The following is a 19,901-nucleotide window of genomic DNA, read 5'->3' as shown; positions in this document are numbered from 1 at the left end:
ACACTAGGAAGAAGAGAAGAAGGTGAAGGGTATAGAAAGAAACTCATGAATGTAAAATCAGAAATTAATGGTTTAGGTAGTATAAGAAATGGACTTGCTAAGGAAATCCCACTTCTTTCACTTTTAGTGCACCAAAAAGCATAAAATTTTAGGAACAAGAATGATGGTAAAACTACTGTTAAAATACATTTTTCAGAAGTACAGGGAACAATGTGTAACTTCATTGGAAAATGCAGTTGCACAGCATTATTGCCCAGAAAAAATAAGTTATATAAATTACATACCTCTCTCATTAAAAATATGAAATGATGTTAAACTTGGAAAATAAGAAACAGGAAAAAATATCAATAGAGGAAAGAGCAGCAGATACCAGATCAATTTTCCTGTAAAGGAACTAGCCTCAGTTTAATTTATAATGAAGTTGTACTAAGACCAGGGAATGTGTAACTTGTATACTACTTAAAACTTCCGCGCTTTGGAAAACAGTATTCAAGTTCTAGCCTCTCAAAGACAGAGGCCTTCACAAATATTGGGCTGGCCAAAAGGTTCGTTCTGGGTTTTCTGTAACAGCTTACAGAAAAACCCAAACGAGCCTTTTGGCCAGCCCAATATTTTGACGTTACACATTTGAAAGACTGCTAAAATCCCTTTCAATTAATTTCATCTCCCTTCCACTAGTTTTTTTCCCTTCCAGATACCATAACCGCCCAAGCCCAGGTAAATACAGAAGGTGACATAGAGATACTCAGATACATGAAGGAAACCAACTCAGGAAAGCAAGCAACTTTTTTACCCTTGACTCTGAGAGGTCATATCTTGTCCTTTACTATTGAATCAACATGCATTTATTGAATAACTACCAAAGTGTCTATAATGAACCGACACTGTTTTCAGTGATAGAGGTAGGGTACTCCCCAAAGGGAACTAACTGGAAGAGTCTTTACATTGGGTACACTTCCAAGAACGAGTTGATTCTCTATTCTTAAATGAAGTTTCTGCAGAACGCTTATGTTCTATGATTTGGAACATGGAATTGTGGCTCAAAAACTGAACGATAAGCATCGAAGTCATACTTACGCTAGTAGAATGTATAGTAACGAGAAGCACTGTGATCTCCCATTAGCAAATGGGAGAGTCGGCACATGCAAATTAGGTCCTTGGAAGCGTATAAAATGGGGGAAGGGAGCTATTTGCAAAGATGTGCATAGAGATGAGAAGAAGGAACTAGGGATGCTCCTAGGGTATTAGGGGTCCATACACATACCGGAACAGGAAATCCAGCACCAGCATCTGAGCCCAGAGGAGTTAAGGTGAAGCTCCTGAAAGAAGCTTTGGTCTGCAGTGGATGGATGTAGCCCACCTGTGGGAACAGGCCAGACAGAGAGCAATGGACCTCACTCCCTTCCCACTCTCACATCCAATACTGTCAAACCCAACCAGAAGCCAGACAGCAACATAACCCATCAATGCACAGTCTACGTGGCTCTGCCTCCCAGGGTATAAAACAAGTTGGTCAAAGGGGTAGAGAGTACATCTAGAGGAAAAGTCTATCCACAACAAAGAATTACTGGAATTGTATGTTTTTCCTAAAATGTGGAACCAGTGACTGTATATAGTATATTAAAGTACTGTAGAATGCTTCTAATAACATAGTTAATATTTAATGATGTTTTTTGGAAAGACTACTATGCCCTCCCATTGCTTGGCCACATGATAAAGAATTGGCTTAGACATTTCTAAGTATTGGTCCTTAGACATAATCTCTAGAGCATGTCTTTCATACCAAGCTCATTTCTGACATTTGCAAGGCCTGGAGTAAGAGTAAAAAGGGAGGCCCACATTCCACATGTCAAATATTTAAAAGTTATGTATCAAGCTAACAAACTGTTAGCTGTTCTATTCTTGGCAAATATATATACAAATATATCTTCATAATTATAAAATTGAAAGCTGTGTTTAAAGGTTTAGCTTTTATATGACTGAAAGTTGGCAAAATACCAAAGATAAGTAAATGCACTATTACTGTGCCTGCTTGGTGTTCTCATAAGCCAGCAACCTTCGGATGAACAATGAAGTGAAGGCATACACAATTCATAATTGATTGTATATTTTAATAACATTTATTTTCATTGTCTTGATTCTAGTAGAACCAGTTATTTATATAATCAATATTTTCACCTAATTGCTGTACTGTTGATAGATATGCTTTAAAGTTTAAAAATTAAATATAAAGTATACTAAATTATATTTTAGATGTGTGTTTAATTTTTAACAACTATTTTAGTGATGATAACTTTATATTAACATAATCAAAATACATTTTAAATAAAATTATTATTACACATTTCCAAAAGTTATTTTTCTCCTAAAATATCCAGAATATTTATTAAAATTAAAGTGAAAGGTGATCTATAATTAGTAAATATCACTATTTAAATCAGAATCATTTAAACAAAGATGGAATTCAAATTTATATTTTGAAAATTTAATTAAATCATGTTAAATTTATTTTATAAAATAAAGCTAATTAGGAATTTAATATTCAATGTCTATTTGGTAAAGAATGTTTTTGAGGTTCATAATTGCATCTAAGCTATAGATATCTAGAGGTTCAAAGGTATTAATAACACTTAGAATTATGCAACTGTTACGACTGTCTCCAACATCATGAATTGGAAAACACGAGAAGCAAGAAAATGGACGGCACTACTGAGAAAAAGATATTTTAACCAATAATTTTTGCTCTCGTGCTGTCTCAAAAGGGAGATTGGATGAATTAAGTTGCCTTCTTAGTTTGTGAAGCATTTCTGCCATTCAAATCCTCTCCGTACCCTTAAGCAGCATCTGTCCCCTACATCGGTCGTGGCCCAAATCAAAAGATCAAGACATTTGGACTCAGTGGACTTTTGCTGTAAGAACAGAGTGCAAGAGGTGGGGGGGGCTCTGTCATGGAGGGCCTGAAACGTGCAAGTCATGAGCATAGATGTTTAAGACTCGAAAGATTGCTGCAGCTGCTGAGTGCCAGCCCCTGAGCGAGGCACCAGGTGTTCTCGAGTGAATTCTTGTGCGTCCCTGTGCAGAGCCATTGGAAGCAGAGACTTAGCATGGGCCACAATTGCTCAGATCTAAGAGTGGTTCTGCTTGACCCTTAGGAAGAAAAGAAATACGAACAGAGATGAAAAGATGTGCATGCAAATACACATGACTGTATCCATCCATGCTTCCTAGAGGTGTTGACACTCTTTTTATTAGCATGTACATGCAGGTGTACCTGACAAATATGCTTAACTCTGCAGATATAAATCCTATTAGATAATTCTTGAAGTATAAGAAAGATGGTAACTATGCAATGAGTTTCCATCTCAAGCACGTTCCTGATTCAGTTCAATTAGTGAAGGTCTTAAAGGGATGTTAGAAGTAGTAATGCATGTAAACAGTAATTCCTAGTAATTCCTAATTTGCGCCTGGAGCGCAAAGTTCGTTTCCTGCCCATGAAGTTATAAGTGATCTTATTTGAGAAGGAAAATGGATTCATTAAGCACTGAAGGAAAGATTTTGCCACTGCAAAGCTTTTTTTTTTTTTCTTTCTTTTTTTTTAAAACTAGAATTGCATTCTCCAAATTTAGAACTTAAAATTCTTATGTTTAGAGTTACAAGTGAAAATCTGTGTCTCACAGTGTTCAAATTAGTTTACTCTAAGCCAAGTGAGTTTCTTGTTTTTGTTTTTTAGGAAAAAAGCTACAAATGTTGGCAGGAGAATCTCAGTCGTCTCTCTTCCTCTCAGAGAGAACTCTTCTAAATTACTTAAAAATAAATGAGCTCAGGTATTGTTTCAATTTTTTTTTAATTATAGGTTATAAATACAAACATTTTAGTTTTAGTAAGTCTCCAACTCTGAAAAAAATTGGTAATTTCCTGAAACTGAAGTAAAACCATAGTCTTTCATCTTTTCTATAAACTACAGAAAAGAATACAGGGTAATTTCTTCTCTTGGAAAAAAAGAAAGAAATTACAAGATGTACCACTAAACAATGATTTTATGTATTTATAAAATAATCAGTTCCTTAGCTGTGGCAAGGAATTCACTTAATCTGGAATCCCACATATGAGTAGTTAAAAAATGTACTTTTGGTTTAGAAGGTCATTTAGGGATCTGAGGTTGACCCACATGTCCTATTAAAACTCTTTCCCTGGTTTTACTCCTTTTTTTATGAGAAAAATTAAGCTAAAGGAAAATAGAGCCAATATGATGTAAACTGTAATCTGTAAATCTCAGTCTTTTTGGTGATGGTGGTACAAAGCGTAAATTACACTCACGAATGAAGACAGTTGGAACAAAAGTTCAGAGTTGTTTCACTACACAGAGTTCATGACCAGGAGCTGTTCACAGTCCCTCGATTATGTAATGGAGGTGGGGTACAGAAAAGAGAGGAGAGAAAGAGAAGTCTTACGGTGCGTTTCCCTTCTGACAAATCAACTGCCCTACACTCCTGGGCATTTATATGTAGAGAGCATTGCTGCTAATAACACAGACTCCTGATGATAGAAACAGATCCCTAGGGTTTCAAAATGAACCCAGTGGTACTTGACAGTGTAGAACAAGGCTCCCTGTCAGCAGCTGGGCATATGTGTGATTCCAATAGACACTGACATTTAGAGTAAATCCAGTTTGAATTTAAGAATTATAACTGTACTAATTATGGTAGGGTTTTTTGGTAGGGCTTGTATGGTTTCTTTTCCATGTTAATTCTTTATAAGTGGTATTTACTATCAGTTTTGAAAACTGGCAATCCACCGGCCAAATTTGTCCAGTATTCCAGTTTTGTCTCGTTGTTACTCAGCTTTAAAAAAAAAAAGAATTGAAATGCCTTTAGATAGTGCTACAGTCCTTATTTTACAGTACTATTCTCATTGGTTATTTCTAGAATTTTTTTAAAAAATGGTGAGCTTTTTGCTCTACCATTTCCTCTATTCTCTTTCTATGAAATCCTATTATCTATCTATGATTCTCTCTCTCATGTTTTGAACGGCTATTTTTTAATCCTTTTTTTAGGGTTAAATAATTTTAATTGTTGATTTAAAACTTTTTTATTAAAGTATAGTTGATTTTACAGTGTTGTGTCAGTTTCAGGTGTACAGCGAAGTGATTCAGTTATACTATATATATATATATATATATATATATATATATATATATATTCGTTTTCAGATTCTTTTCCCTTATGAGTTGTTATAAAACATTGAGTTTAGTTCCCTGTTCTATACAGTAGGTCCTTGTTGGTCATCTACTTTATATACAGTAGCGTATGCTGGTTAATCCCTAACTCCTAATTTATCCTTCCCCCACTTCCCCTTTGGAAACTGTAAGTCTGTTTACTATGCCTGTAAGTCTGTTTCTGTTTTGTAAGTAAGTTCATTTGTATCAGGGTTTTTGTTTTGTTTTGTCTTTGTCTGGCTTACTTCACTTAGCATGATAATCTCTAGATCCATCCATGTTGCTGCAAATGGCATTATTTCGTTCTTTTTTATGGCTGAGTAATATTCCATTGTATATATGCACCACATCTTCTTTATCCATTCATCTGTCAGTGGACATTTAGGTTGCTTGCGTGTCTTGGCTGTTGTAAATAGTGCTCCAGTGAACACTGGGGTGAATGTATCTTTTCAAATTGTAGTTTTCTCCAGATATATGCCCAGGAGTGGGATTACAGCTTCACATGGTAGCTCTGTTTTTGGTTAAAAACATCCTTTGTACCTATCCTGCATTGTGGATGAAATTATCAGTACTGTCCTTCAATTCTCTGATTTTCTCTTTGAAAATATCTATTTCAGAGTATACCATCCATTGAATCTTTTGTTTAATGACCACAGTTTTTATTTTCCTGATTTCAAATTGCTTATTTTTTATAGAGATCTCTTCTTGTTTTATTTATGCCCTATTTTTTTTTTCCAAAAAATGTTTGTGCTTATTATTTTACTTCATCTCTACAGGAATCCTGTTTCATTTGGGTTGGACTCATCCAGGTCCTGGATTTATACTGGAGGTTGAGCTGCTTCACTACAGTGATAGTGGACCTATTACAGACTGTGGGGATAAACCAGTAGGGAATTAGGCCCAGAGTACGGACTCTGAGGCAATCCCAGCTTTCCTCCGAAATACACTGAGCCATGTATACTATAACTCTTACGTTGACTGCTTTTAGGCCATGGTTACACTCTAGGCATCAAAGGTCCCATCTGCCTTTGTCCTAATGCTCACTTCCTTCCCCTTTGTACATGTTTTTTTTTTTTTTTCTTTTTTTTGTTGGTACGCGGGCCTCTCACTATCGCGGCCTCTCCCGTTGTGGAGCACAGGCTCCGGACGCTCAGGCTCAGCGGCCATGGCTCACGGGCCCAGCCGCTCCGCGGCATGTGCGATCTTCCCGGACCGGGACACGAACCCGTGTCCCCTGCATCGGCAGGCGGACTCTCAACCACTGCGCCACCAGGGAAGCCCCTGTACGTGTTAACTCATCAAATATTTGAAGATTACGTCTCTTCTACTTCACCTTTTCTTTAAGCCCTTGCTAGTTTTTTCCTCATTCTCCATGTGGTAATTTCTGGTCCAACTGCTCTCCTTTGGAACCATTTTAGTATGTTTGTATATTGTAGGTTCCAGAGACATGACACATGAACCCCGAAAAAAAATCCTATTGGCAAACATGTGGAGTTATTATAAATACTATATTTGTAAAATGTGAAAGAACAGACAGTACGTTAATAAAATACTCCAGACGTGATTTAATTGATAAAAGTGTTGGATGTTGATTGGAAGGAGGCTTAGAGCAGGCTAAACTTAGTACCTGTGACCTCAGGCTTCATGATATGTGAGCAGAACCCGCTTATCAGAAATGACACCTGCTGATCAGAAATGTCAGCGCCTTCAGGGTTTCATTCTACACATGAACAAACCTGAAGTCCAAGCCAGTTCATGAGTGACAAAGCCAGAATCAGATCGAACGCCGCTGGATCTGAATCATTGTTTAATTCTGAAGAGCAGATAAATTAGATGTAATGCTCTATATTCAGATAAAATGTCTATTTTGCATAGATTTCAAAGGACATTATGACAAAATGTGCTGTTTGGTGTTGGACCTTCTAAATTTTCACATCTTTATCACGACCCCCAAAATATGATTTAGATTTTCTTCTGTTAGCAAATAATGTTTGAAACCAGCATCTTCATTCCATGTCTGATATTCACCCTGGAGTCATCAGAAATGAGAGATGGATTAGAGGTTGGAGATGGCTTGAAAGGCTAACTTATACATTTTTGTTGGTGTTAACCATTCACTCATACATAAAAAGCTTAAACGCTAAAGGTCTTGGAGTAGGATGTCAAAAATAGAGTCAGTATAAAAAGTGTCATCAAATGCCACGTCTGTGACATATAAAATATGTCAAAATAATTTGAATAATTAAAATATTGATAATTCACCAAATAAGTGTTTAAAATAATGAAACCTATTTAGTATGGAAATGCAAATTAAAATCACCATGGGATTCTACTACGCATACCTTCCAGAATGGCTAAAATGAAAAAAATGAATTAGAAGTTTAGATAAAATTCCCTTGTGGAAGAAGAATGAAAGTATGACTCAAAGGAGAAAAAGTCCTATCGTATTTCTGGGCATTGAAAAGCTGGTTCATGTATTGAGTAGACAGCGATGCTTACCAAATACCTTTGGAGTTTAGATTCTGTAGATAAAATGGAAAGAATGGGGTTAGGGTGTTAAAATATCAATATTTACAATACACTAAAAATACAGTCTATAGCACTACTTAAACTTTAGATAAAAACTTCCACATATCAACATGTCTACTTAAAAATGTGAGAGAGAATTCATAGTTCTTGAAAATTGTTTAAAATGATACTTGAGCAAATAATTCTAGTTGAGGTTAGAGGGTCGGTGATGTAGCTAGTGAAACCTTTGCCTTTTACTCTGAAACGTTGGCCTCCTTCTTAATCACGTCCGCATCAGCAATTACAGCCTATCAGCTGCCTGTTTGAACCATGCGGGCAGATGCCCTTGAATCCGGAAGAGGCCTCCTTGGTATTTTATTGGCAATAACTCAAAACTTATTAAAATCCAGATGGAGAGACACCTGAAGCATATTTAAGCCCATATACCCAATTGGGTACTGCGCTATTTAATTGCTTGCATTTAAACCGTAATTCCCTTTTCTTGTTCTACTCTGATTTTTTCCAAAGTGTTTATATAATCTTTCAGTTGATGCCTCCCATATTATCTTTTTTTTTTTGCGGTACGCGGGCCTCTCACTGTTGTGGCCTCTCCCGTTGCGGAGCACAGGCTCCGGACACGCAGGCTCAGCAGCCATGGCTCACGGGCCGAGCCGCTCCGCAGCATGTGGGATCTTCCCGGACCGGGGCACGAACCCGTGTCCCCCGCATCGGCAGGCGGACTCTCAACCACTGCGCCACCACGGAAGCTCTGTCTTTGCCTTTCACCGGTTGCTCTACATCCTGGCCGAGAGTGGGTGTTGAGAGTCTTTTCCAGAAAAATGTGCACGTTCTGGCGGGCCATGAGTGGTATCCCAGTTGGGATTTAATGTATCTTTCCCCCATGCATAAGAAAGTTAACGGTATCTTCATATATGTAATTTAACATCCTCTTTTATGCTGTGACTATTCCAAGCTCTTACCCATTTTGCTTTGGGTGTTTCTGTCTTTTCCTTATTGATTTCTAGGAGTGGTTTATAATTTGTCTCACATTCCAAATTCTGCCCAGGCATGTTGTCTAGCGCTCAAGGGAGATTACGGGGAATAAAATTAAATGGTGGAATAAGGGTGATACAATATAATACGTCCACATGGAGATTTCCAAAAATTCAATACAAATTTCCATTCATTTCAAAATTCATAAGGAGATGTAAAAGCCCAAGTATTATATAAAGTCCATAACTGGTAGGTCAGTGTCCAAATACACTAATATAAAACGAAAAATCGTCTTATGGCCAGAAAGTTTTATTTTACTCAGAAGATAAAGAAGGGGTTCCCTTAGATGCTGCAGCAGGCGATTTCTTCATCTCAGATGAGTAGAGTTCTTTCAGTGCTCCAGAGGTTTACTTAGTTTAATTCAACGTTCTCTGAGTCCATAGATGAGTTCACAGCCCCAAAGGAAAACTCACAAAATATAGTAAACAAGCTAACTTGCAGTCCTAGAGCAGTCGGCGTCCTGATAAACCAAATGAAATTATTTTATCTGACGCCTGTGGTCCAACACCATAGAAAAGACTCGCATTTGAGGGACATGGAAAAAAAAATCTAAGTTTCCGGTTCTTCAGGGTGACCCAAGACACAGACGATGACGGTTGTCTCGTTTTCATGAGTTGGAATTAAATCCCACTGGGAGACATCTATTCTTCTGTTAATTAGTACACGTGTGTGGGAAAGGGCTGATAAACATTAGTCTATGCACACTGTTTTCTTGCTTAGAAGAGCAGTTATATAAAATAACATAGCTCGAATATAATAGGTGGCAGACACTAAGTTTCTTAGATGTGTTCACTAATGACCCTGTAAGGAAGGTGGGTGTACTCATCAAGGTTCTCCAGAGAAGCAGACCAAGAGGATACGTATAAATATAGATAAGAGGAGATTTATGATGGGAATTGCCTCACGAAATGATGAAGGTGAGAAGAACCAAGAGATGTTGTCTACAAGCTAGAGAACCAGGAAAGCCGAGAGTGTAATTCAGTTTGATGGCCTGTGAACTGGGGGATGGGGTAGGGGGTCGGGGTGGGGTGCTGGTGTAAGTCCTGATCCTGGAGTCCAAAGGCCCAAGAACCACGACCTCTGATGTCTGAGGGCAGGAGAGATGGGTGATCCCCCTCCAGAAGAGAGAATGAGAATTCACCCTTCCTCTGCCTTTGCCTCTGACCACCTGCTTTGTTCAGTTCATCAATTCAGATGCTAATCTCCTCTGGACATACTCTCACCAACACACCGGGAAATCATGTTTTACCAATGATCTGGGCGTCCTTCAGTCCACTTGAAATCATCACAGGGGTACCATTATTATCAACCCTATTTTATGAATATGGAAACTGCAGTGTAGGTTGGTTAAGATATTCACCCAGGTCTACGAAGCTGGTGGGCAGTTCTGGCCGCCCCAGGCGACCGGTTTTAACCGAGGTGGCCTTTTTCCACTTTCCCTCAAAGCCGCCTTCCTGACGCCATGATGCTGTGCTGTGTTTGTTTCTCTAGGGACACAGAGCTTGTTTCCTCCCTGGAGCAGGCATTTTTAGATCTGTGCCCCAGTATCCAGGGTCCTATATTTTCTGTGTATCTTCAAGCCCAGGAAACATACTTGAAGCAAGTTGAAGCAAAAGCTTTCTCTCATTGCCACAGTCCGTTTGGCCAGAGAAAAACTACCCTCTTGGATTCCTGAAGCCAGGCGGCTGGCCAGCAGCTTTCATCCCTAGAGCCTTTTGGGAGCCAGTATTTCTGGCGTGTGTGTTATAAAACACTGGCTGTCCTCACCTTTTGAATATTCTGGGCCTTGAAAGCATGTCTCCCTGCTATGTCGTTCTCTGTGGAGGTGGTTTATGTTCTTTTCTATTTAGTGATAAGCCAGGCAGGCTAGGTTCCTTCTTTTAAATTCATCCTTTCTCTCTTGAGCTCTCAGGAAGGAATAGAGAGTGGGCCAAGATATTTCATATAAACATCTCTTGTTAAAAAACAAAACGAAAACGAAGACTGTAGGTCTGTATGTATAGAGATACACATTGGTTAAGATGCCTAATTGCAAATGCCAGAAGGAGACAGGGTGGGTGGCTGCAAGGTGGTGCTAGGTTGAAGGTTTTTGTTTTGATACTAGAAACATGACAATGCATAGAGCAAATGGAAATGAATCAGTGGACAGAGAAAGGTTGATCGTACAACTGAGAGAAGAGAAAATTGGTCAAGTAAGTGTCCTACAAGGGTGAGAGGTGAGGAGGGAACCACAGATAAGTGGACTCAGCTCTTGCACTTGTCAGAAGGGAAGGAGGAGATGGGGATGGCCCAGGGAAGGTTCACACGTATGTGGATTTATATAGCGGATGGAGGCAAGAGGAGAGGTTTTCCATTTTAGGGCTTCTGATTTGTCTGTAAAGCAGCAGGTGAAATCGTCCTCCTCGGGGAAAAGGGCAGGGTTGGCAGAATTGGGAAGTATCACAAAGTTAAAAAAGAAATCCATCCCAACCGCAAAGAGTGAGTTAACCTGAGAAACCCGAACAGAACTTATCATGAAAAATGTTAGAAAATTGTAGGCTGCTTGCAGAGTATGTATGCCGTTACGTAACCTGTACCCACTATTTGACTGAGTTTTAATTAACTTTATTGCAAGTTTTCAATGCGTCACCTATCAGTTCTTTATCTTTTAATGCCGTCTTCTGTTTCTTTGATAGCAGATGCTGGGAAATCTATTAGATCATTCTGGAATATAAAATTCTGCGTGTACAATAGAACTAATTATCTTAGAAAAAAGAAAGCATGCCCAGTGATGGATGCCAGTGGCTGGTGAAGCCATCTGTCTAAGGCAATGAGAAAGTATTCTTTTCTCTGGCTGAAAAATCTTCCCCTACCCTTCTTTCTCTCCTAGAGTCAATTTCAGATGAAGAGAATCTGCCCTTTATACTTGGGATCTGATTCAAAAATGTGTTTCACTGGTCTCACCCTGAGGTGTCCTATCTATACCTAATTGGGCAAGCTTGAGCGAAGTTCTGAGAAACCGTTTTTAAAGAGCAAAAATACAGAGGGACAACCAGCGGCGTGGAGGGGGGAGGTTCTGCCTTTCCGCCGCTTGCCTTGTCCCCCTGAGAAGTGGGCCCACTGGACCACGAGCTAGAACTAACTTCAGTCTGCCAGCTCCCCGGGGGGTGTCTTCCTTTCCATCTACAACAGATACATGGTGGATGTCACCCTGAGCTGTGCTTTCTAAGAGTTCAGGCTGCTCTCCTTTTAAGGGGAAGTTGGGGAGGGGGTGAGGCTAGGGGCGGGGAGGGAAGAAAAAAAAAATCCCATCATGTCATCCAACAGGTGAAGCCTAAAAATTTCATTGGAAAAAGTTATGGAAGAGGTAACAGCTGCAGGGCTGTTTGGAGAAAGTCACCAGAGTAGTTTCCATTTGGAATCTGTTTCATCTGCAAAAGACTTTTCTTTTTAAATAAGGCTTGAGCTGAAAGCCCACTTTATTTAGGAGATGTTAAGTCCCGGGATACCAAGGGCTTTGCAAGCTGCCAACATACCCAGCCCCTTTCTCACTCCCCTCCCCTCCCACCAGCCCATCACCGTGTTGCTTGGTGGAAAAAAAAAAAAAAAAAAAGAACATCCAGAGATTTAAATAGCTCTAATGCAAGGTGAAAATCTTCAAGCCACACATGCCCTCTGTCCTCCTCAATGAGAAGTGTCAACCAGAAATACATCGGACTGGATGGGAAAGGTGAAATAATGTACCTTTGTAGTCAACACATAGGGCCGTGTACACAGTAGATATTCAATCAGCTTCCGTGTTTTGGAATAAATACATAAAAAACAACTAAGCAACCCCTTATCTCGTATGACTAGGAGGAAAGAACCAAGCCATTTTGCAAAAGTAAGATAATATTCTGGGGCCTCAGGGTAATATTGCCCTGAATGTGAAAGGTGATAGAACAGCATATCGGATGATCTCTTCCGAAAGAGGATGTTACGTAAGAAGAACCTGGCTTCAAAATTCAATATATAGAAACAAACTCAAGCTTCATGCAGTAGGAGGTCATCGGCACAAAACTAGGCCACAAAAGAACAAGAACGTACTTAAAGAACTCGGGTCCATCTAAGAAACATTTACTACCCTATAATTTTCAGAATCAACGAAAGGCAAAATACATCTCATTCACTTAGGTAACATAGAGAAATTTAGATATCTTTTTTACAGAAGGGAACTAGTTTGATGATTATCTTCAATCAACTTTAAATTTTCTTTTTCACGTGACATCTGAGGTAGCACAATGATAAATGCCTTACTGGATCTTGGTTAGACACACGTAATCTTTATTATTGCTAAAACCGTGGGGAGATACAACAGCAAAAGGGTAAGGTTAATCAGAGAGAAAACTCCATCAGATAGGATAGGATATGTACATTGACTTAGAATCTTCAGAGTCATTATTTCTTCTTGAAACGTGAGTTGATGTACAGGTATCCTGAACAGGATTCTCTACCCTAGGGATATTAGACATACAATATTCACATTCTTCCTCCTCCAATAATATATTTATACTTTGCACAGCTGAAACTTGAGTTAGGATCATCAAGATGCTTCGTCACTTTAATCAGCAGAACAAAATAAACTCACTCCTCTGGTCTGCTTCTAAACCTAACAGATGTCCTCCTTGCTTTGCTAGGATCATAACTCTGGGTCAGTAAGACCCAGAAAGTAAGACCGAGAAAGAAGAAAACTGAATGGCTAGTAATTCTTCCTTTATTCAGTACTTAAGGCCTACAGCCGGCTTATTGAATAATAATGATCAATAGCAGATAGAAAGCTATTTTTCAGAATTCCTCCTGGGAAGAATATTATATTTGTTTAGAAAATGTGTTTTGATAAGTTGTCTAGAGCTGTAAGACTGCAATTGCATGCTAAAGTAAAAAAAAAAAACCAACAGCTAAGAAATATTCAAAGGAGAGCAATGGTCCTTCCTCTGTGTGGCCACCCTATTCTGGGGTGCAGAGCCCTGCTTCTCAAACCTCACAGTGCATAGGAAACACCTGGGCATCTGTTAAGCATATTCTGATTCAGCGCGGCTGTGGTAGACCCAGGAATCTTAATTTCTAGAAAGCTCCGTGGTGATGTGCATGGTCACTGGATAGCCACTTTGGATAGCATTTTGGATAGCATGGTCACTGGATAGCATTGATTTAATTTTCTCTGTGCATTTTGGAGTAGACACTGGAAGAGAGTTGTTATCCTGTGTAACAGAGAACCTATCCTGTGTACTAGAAAAGATTGAAGTCAGAGTCATTTAGGTGATGCCCACCATACCAGAAGGATTGAAGAGGCACCACGGGGCCACAGAGGCCACTAACATTGTTAGAAGCTGTTGCTCTGAGGGATGCAATGGAAAATCCTCCATCACTCGTGAAATACATTCAATAACGTGATGCCAGCAAAACTAAGAGGTTCTCAGTTTTGCATCCAGGTGGGCCTGGGAGAAACGAAGGGTGCGAAAGTAGGAAGCTAAAAAGCCAATGACATCTGAGTGACAAAGACAAAAATAAAGCTGATATTTACTGAGCATTTATCTGTGTCAGTCATTCGGAAGGCTTTGCATCTTCTACCATTATAATTGCTATTCTACGTACAAGAAAACCTAAGGCATGCAGAGGGTGAGCCTACACTCAGGGTTTCTCTTACCTACAAAGCCCAGTGGCTCTATTCAGTCACTCGAGAGTTGAAGTATATTTTTTCATTTTCAACCTGAATGAGAGAAAATCAATCTCTCCTCCTCTCCCTTCCCCCTCCCTCCTTCCCACCCTTTCTCGGTCTATCTCTGTCTCCCTCCCAATAATTTAAGAGGAAAGTAAGAATCCTGAGAGCTGCTTTTTAATTCCTATTCCATCTCCTTATATGTCTTGATTTTCTTCCTTTTTTAAAAAATTAGTTATTTATGTTTGCGTTGGGTCTTCGTTGCTGCGCGTGGGTTTTTCTCTAGTTGCGGCGCGCAGGGGCTACTCTTCATTGTGGTGCAAGGGCTTCTCATTGTGGTGGCTTCTCTTGTTGCGGAGCACGTGCTCTAGGCACGTGGGCTTCAGTACTTGTGGCTCACAGGCTCTAGAACGCAGGCTCCGTAGTTGTGGCGCACGGGCTTAGTTGCTCCACGGCGTGTGGGATCTTCCTGGACCAGGGCTCGAACCCGTGTGCCTGCATTGGCAGGTGGATGCTTAACCACTGAGCCACCAGGGAAGCCCTGTTCCTCTTTTTTATAGTCACAGCTTCAAACTGTATTAGCACACCTTCATTCTGAGTTAACTCATACTTTAGCTCACAAGAGTCACTAGGCTCTTAAAGTGAAATAAATCAAAGAGATTATAAAGGAATTAGAGCATGTTTTATAGATGAATTCCCTTTTTAAAAATTATAGCTACCTCTCAGCGGAAGAAATAGAATATTACCAAGAGCTTTGAAGCTCCCAAATACGCTTCTCTGAAAGGGGACCGCTACCCTGAATCTTGTAGGCATCAGTCTCTTGCTTTTCTTTGTAACTTGAAAATAAATGTGTGTGTCCCTAAAATAGGGGTTTTGCATTTTTGAATTGTATATAAATGATGCTGCATTAAATATTTTCTCCTGCAGTTTGTTTTTCCCAATCTATATTATGTTTGTAAGATTCACTGATGTCAACTTGTGTCGTCGGAGTCCATTTTTTCCACCACTGAATAACAAGGCATTGTATGACTATAATAATTGATTGGTCCACTTGCTATCAGAGGGCATGAACTTGTTTCCCTGTTATTCTGCTTTTGTTATTACAAAATTTTTTTTAAATCCGTGAGTTCTACAACCTTATCTTGTCTATACTTTCCATGTTATATCTACACCCACCTGACTTTAGTTTGAGTTCTCTTTTCTGGCTGCATCACCTGGGGCGTATTTTTAAAATCTGATGCCCACATCACTCTCTGGACCACTTGTGTCAGCACCTCTGAGGGTGGGCCTCAGGCATTAGTAGAATGTAAGATTTTCCAGGTGCTCACAATGGGCAGACTAGGTTGCATAACATTGTGTTAATTCCACCTCATTTGAATGGAAAAATTGCTTTCCTGGTCCCAGCTGCATTCAATATAATTTCCCAACAACCTGTCCTCAAATCAGGCGCTAAAATGTTCACAAACAGGGAACTTTATCCTCATTAGCTGATTTTCTTTTCCCAAGTTCCATGGTCTGTACGTCCGTCTATTTGCTTATGTCAGATGTGCCCGGGGGTGACGTAATTGCCTGATAGACCTCTAAGCAGTGGCTTCTTGAGGAAGCCTTGTTGATTCATGGCATGATCTGGGTAACTTTGCAACACAGCGCTCCTGTTTACCCAGAGCCCAAAGGTTAAAATCCAGAATTCGATCCAATCCTTTAAAAATCTGCTTTGGGAGAAAAAAAAAATCCACAGCATTTTGCTCTGAAGTCAAGAATGATTAAACCCAGAGTCACGTGATCTGCACTGATCCTTTGCAAACCACAGCTATACCATCCTTTTCCAGGAAATATGTTCTTTTGGCCACCAGCCACTTCTTAAAGCAGAACCCCTGGTGGAGGATGAGTCAATAGGGTAAACGGTGACTCGGGCTCCAAAGAAAACAGAGAATGAGTTGATTTAATGCCTTGAGAAGTAGCTTGTTACCCAATTATGCAAAGTGTAGCTTGATATCCGAGAAAACCATTATCCGGCATGATCCGTGAGTTGGAGCTAAACTCATCGTTACCCCAGTGGGACAGCATTAAATAAAGAGCTGTTATTCATTCTTTAGAGAGTTGATAGTAACGACACAGAGGTAATTTGGAGCAGTAAGCAACCAATATACTCTAACAGCGCTGCAAGTCAGCCGGCTAGGCCCTCTATCCTGTGGCATGAGGGTTCATTAATGCTTCTTGTCAGCCATGGCATCTATTTTCCCAGAAGGCTGCATGTCCAGGAATCACTGGTATTGAGAGTTACGCTCATCCCTTCTATCTATCTAAACTCTTTCTTCTTGACTTCCAAGCCAATATTTTTAAAGTCATTTTTTGTACTCTCTTATTTTTCCAAGAATAAAAATTATAGGAAAACAACCTGCTTAAAAATATAATTAAGACGTAAATGATATCTACACGGATATCTATTATTTGTATGTGAAGTTTACAGAATATTTAGCCCAGAATGAACCTCATATCCAGACTAGGAGCTTAGTCAGGCAACAGATTTTATGTTGATGATTATTTAGTATTAATGAAACAGTCATTTGACTTCTTGGCCAAGTGACTATGTTTTTATTCTTTAAATTCTCTCAGATATGGAGGTTTGCAGAGACTAGATAAAAGGATGCTTAGTAAAGTTTTCTAATGTCTGCAGTCAGAATGGAATATTGCCTTTGCCTATGTTCTCTGTGGGCCTATTTGTATCATCAGAAACTCAGATAAACCTATAAATGAATATTATCCCCAGTACCTGCCACCCCAGTCTTAATCAGTGGTGAAAGAACCATCTCAGAACTGTTTATCTCAATTGGCCATTTAAGTTTAATAGTAAAAGACTGGTTAATGATAACAATGCACTGTAAATCCTTCAGAAGGAAAAGAGAATGTTTTGTGGACCATTTGTTTCGTGTGTGGCAGTTTTAAGTTATTAGTTTTTCAAAGCAGTACTTTTTAATGGAAACCACTTGACCAAAAATCTGTCACAGAATTTGAGACCCATTAAAAAAAAAGTTTAATGAGGGAAAAAAAAAAAAAGAAACTTAGATGAGCCTAGATTAAAGGCACACTTACGGGCCTAAATCTATTCTTGGGCAGAGGAATTTTGAACCATTTCTATACACTCCAAAATATGAAGTCCTTGATGGTTGTATACTGACAGAGAAGAAGAAAAATAAAAATAACTTAGAAGAGGTAAGGCTGAGAGGTTTTGTTTGCTTATTTGTTTTTCCATGATGAAAATTAAATAGGTTGATTATAAACATTCTGGTGTTATAAGAAACATTGGTAGTGTCACAGGTTTTCTTCGTTCTTACATATCTGAATGCCTCAGAACTTTCGAGAAAGATTCAGCATAATCGCCTGTGTGTTCCCTATACTTGGGTGAAGGATAATGAGAAAAAGCCGTGTATGAGATGTAAAATATTCATATAATTTAATTATCCAAGAGACAGTTACATAGAGATATATAAGCTGTAATATTTGTTGAGGTCATTTATCCACATAGGAGGTAGACAATTGAAATATATATATATGAATGTATATATATATGTGTGTGTGTGTGTGTGTGTGTGTATACGTATATTTATACATGGCGGTAGAAGGAAAACAGTCAAAGAAATCAAAGAAAGAGGGGCAATACCTATGCACTAATTTTTCTTTCCTCCTTTTTCTTTATATATTTCTTTATTAATTTTCTTTATAAGTATTTTCTGCTTTGAACTGTTGGTAGAGAACCATAACAGATATTCCAGCCCCCAGCAGTTTATTTATAGGCATTAAGACTAAAGGAACGCCTACCCACATTTTTATCTGGAGGCTTTAGAATTTAAACTTCTACTCCTGGACATAATTTCTATGTAAAATGAGCAGAACGGCAAATCACGTTTGTGTTCAGGGTTTTTCCATTCAGTTTTTCTGGATATCTGCCTCTCTGTTGCCATTCAGTAAGAGCTGTATGAACACAGAGTACTCTCTTATTAAGCGATGGCTTACATCATTTTAATAATATTTTATTTACTACATGTATACCATGTGATCTAAATTCTTCTGGGAAGATGAATAATAAGGACAGGCTATTATTACAGATTTAGCTTCATATTTTGAGATTAGCTATTGTTAAATTATGTTTACGGATGTAGTCAAATGGCAGAAGTTATAAATTATAGCAAGTCAGATTACTGTCTTATTGCTTGTATCCAGCTAGCTTCATTGAATAGGAGAACATACATGGTGCATAAGGTTGCCAGGTTCAATCCATGTACATGCCCCCAATTTTGTTCTCTCTGGCTGGTGGCTTACCCCTCACCCCTGTTGGATGCCTCTCAGATGCAGCCTTTGTTTTCTGAGAGGGTCTAAGAGGGTGAATGTAGATGAAGCAAAACACACACACACAAACTCCCCTTAAATTAGGTAGATTATCTGATGGCTGGTCAGAGCTATGATCCATTTACTGATATATAGGACGGCATTATTAGCATGTGTCACGCACCATTGCTTTAATAAACACACTCCATTAAAAACAGAATCCAGCAGACCCTTTTAATTTGCCATCCTTGGGCGTTCAAAGACACCTTATGGAAACCTGTACATATTCTTTTAAAACAAAATAATGTGGAAAACTGAGAGTGATTCCGACAAAGTGTATCGATCCCGGCACCAGCACGTGTGAGTGTTGCTCTGGCTCTTACTAATATCATGACCCACAGTGATGCTGTTTTCTCTTTCCTTCTTTTCTTCCTTCCCATCTCTCTCTTACTCTCTCATTTTCTCTTTTCCCCTAGTGCTTACTTCTAGCAGTTAATAACAGTAGCAAACACTTATATATTATGTTTCAGGCATTGTTCTGAGGCTGTCCACACATTACGATGACAGAGCCTCATGATACTACCTTTGAGTAGGTATTAGTATTATCTTTACAGCCGAGGAAGGCAAGGTCCCGACAAAGTAACATTCTTAGTGTTTGATTGCTAGCTAGTGTCAGAGCTTGAATTTGAACTCACGCCCGGTGATTTTGTCTGGAGCCCATGCTCTTCACCCTTACATCTTCCTGGATGAGAGATTAGGCAGAAGCACCAAATTAAAGTATACTCCTAATTAATTAAAAACAAGATTTGGAATAAAAATCCTGCTTGAATTGCTGACACAGATATGTTTTAAATTATGTGTTTTATACTGTTATTTCAAAAACAGGCAGTAATTTCTAACTTTACCATATTAAATATAGATAGTAATTGCTAAAAGTGTTACCTGCTAGACCTACTTTAGATAATAATTTGAAGACTATGTTCCCTGTTGGCATGTCAATAAATGTTCTTAACACAGACTTTAAACGTTAAGAAGTCTTTGTGGTGGAGATCCAACATCTCACTGCTATGTGTCCTAACTTGAAAAATGTTCCCTCCGCCTAGAGTACCAAGGTAAAGATGA

The sequence above is a fragment of the Tursiops truncatus genome, chromosome 20 (assembly GCF_011762595.2).
Source record: "Tursiops truncatus isolate mTurTru1 chromosome 20, mTurTru1.mat.Y, whole genome shotgun sequence".
NCBI lineage: Eukaryota > Metazoa > Chordata > Mammalia > Artiodactyla > Delphinidae > Tursiops > Tursiops truncatus.
Note: the sequence above shows the minus strand (reverse complement) of the source record.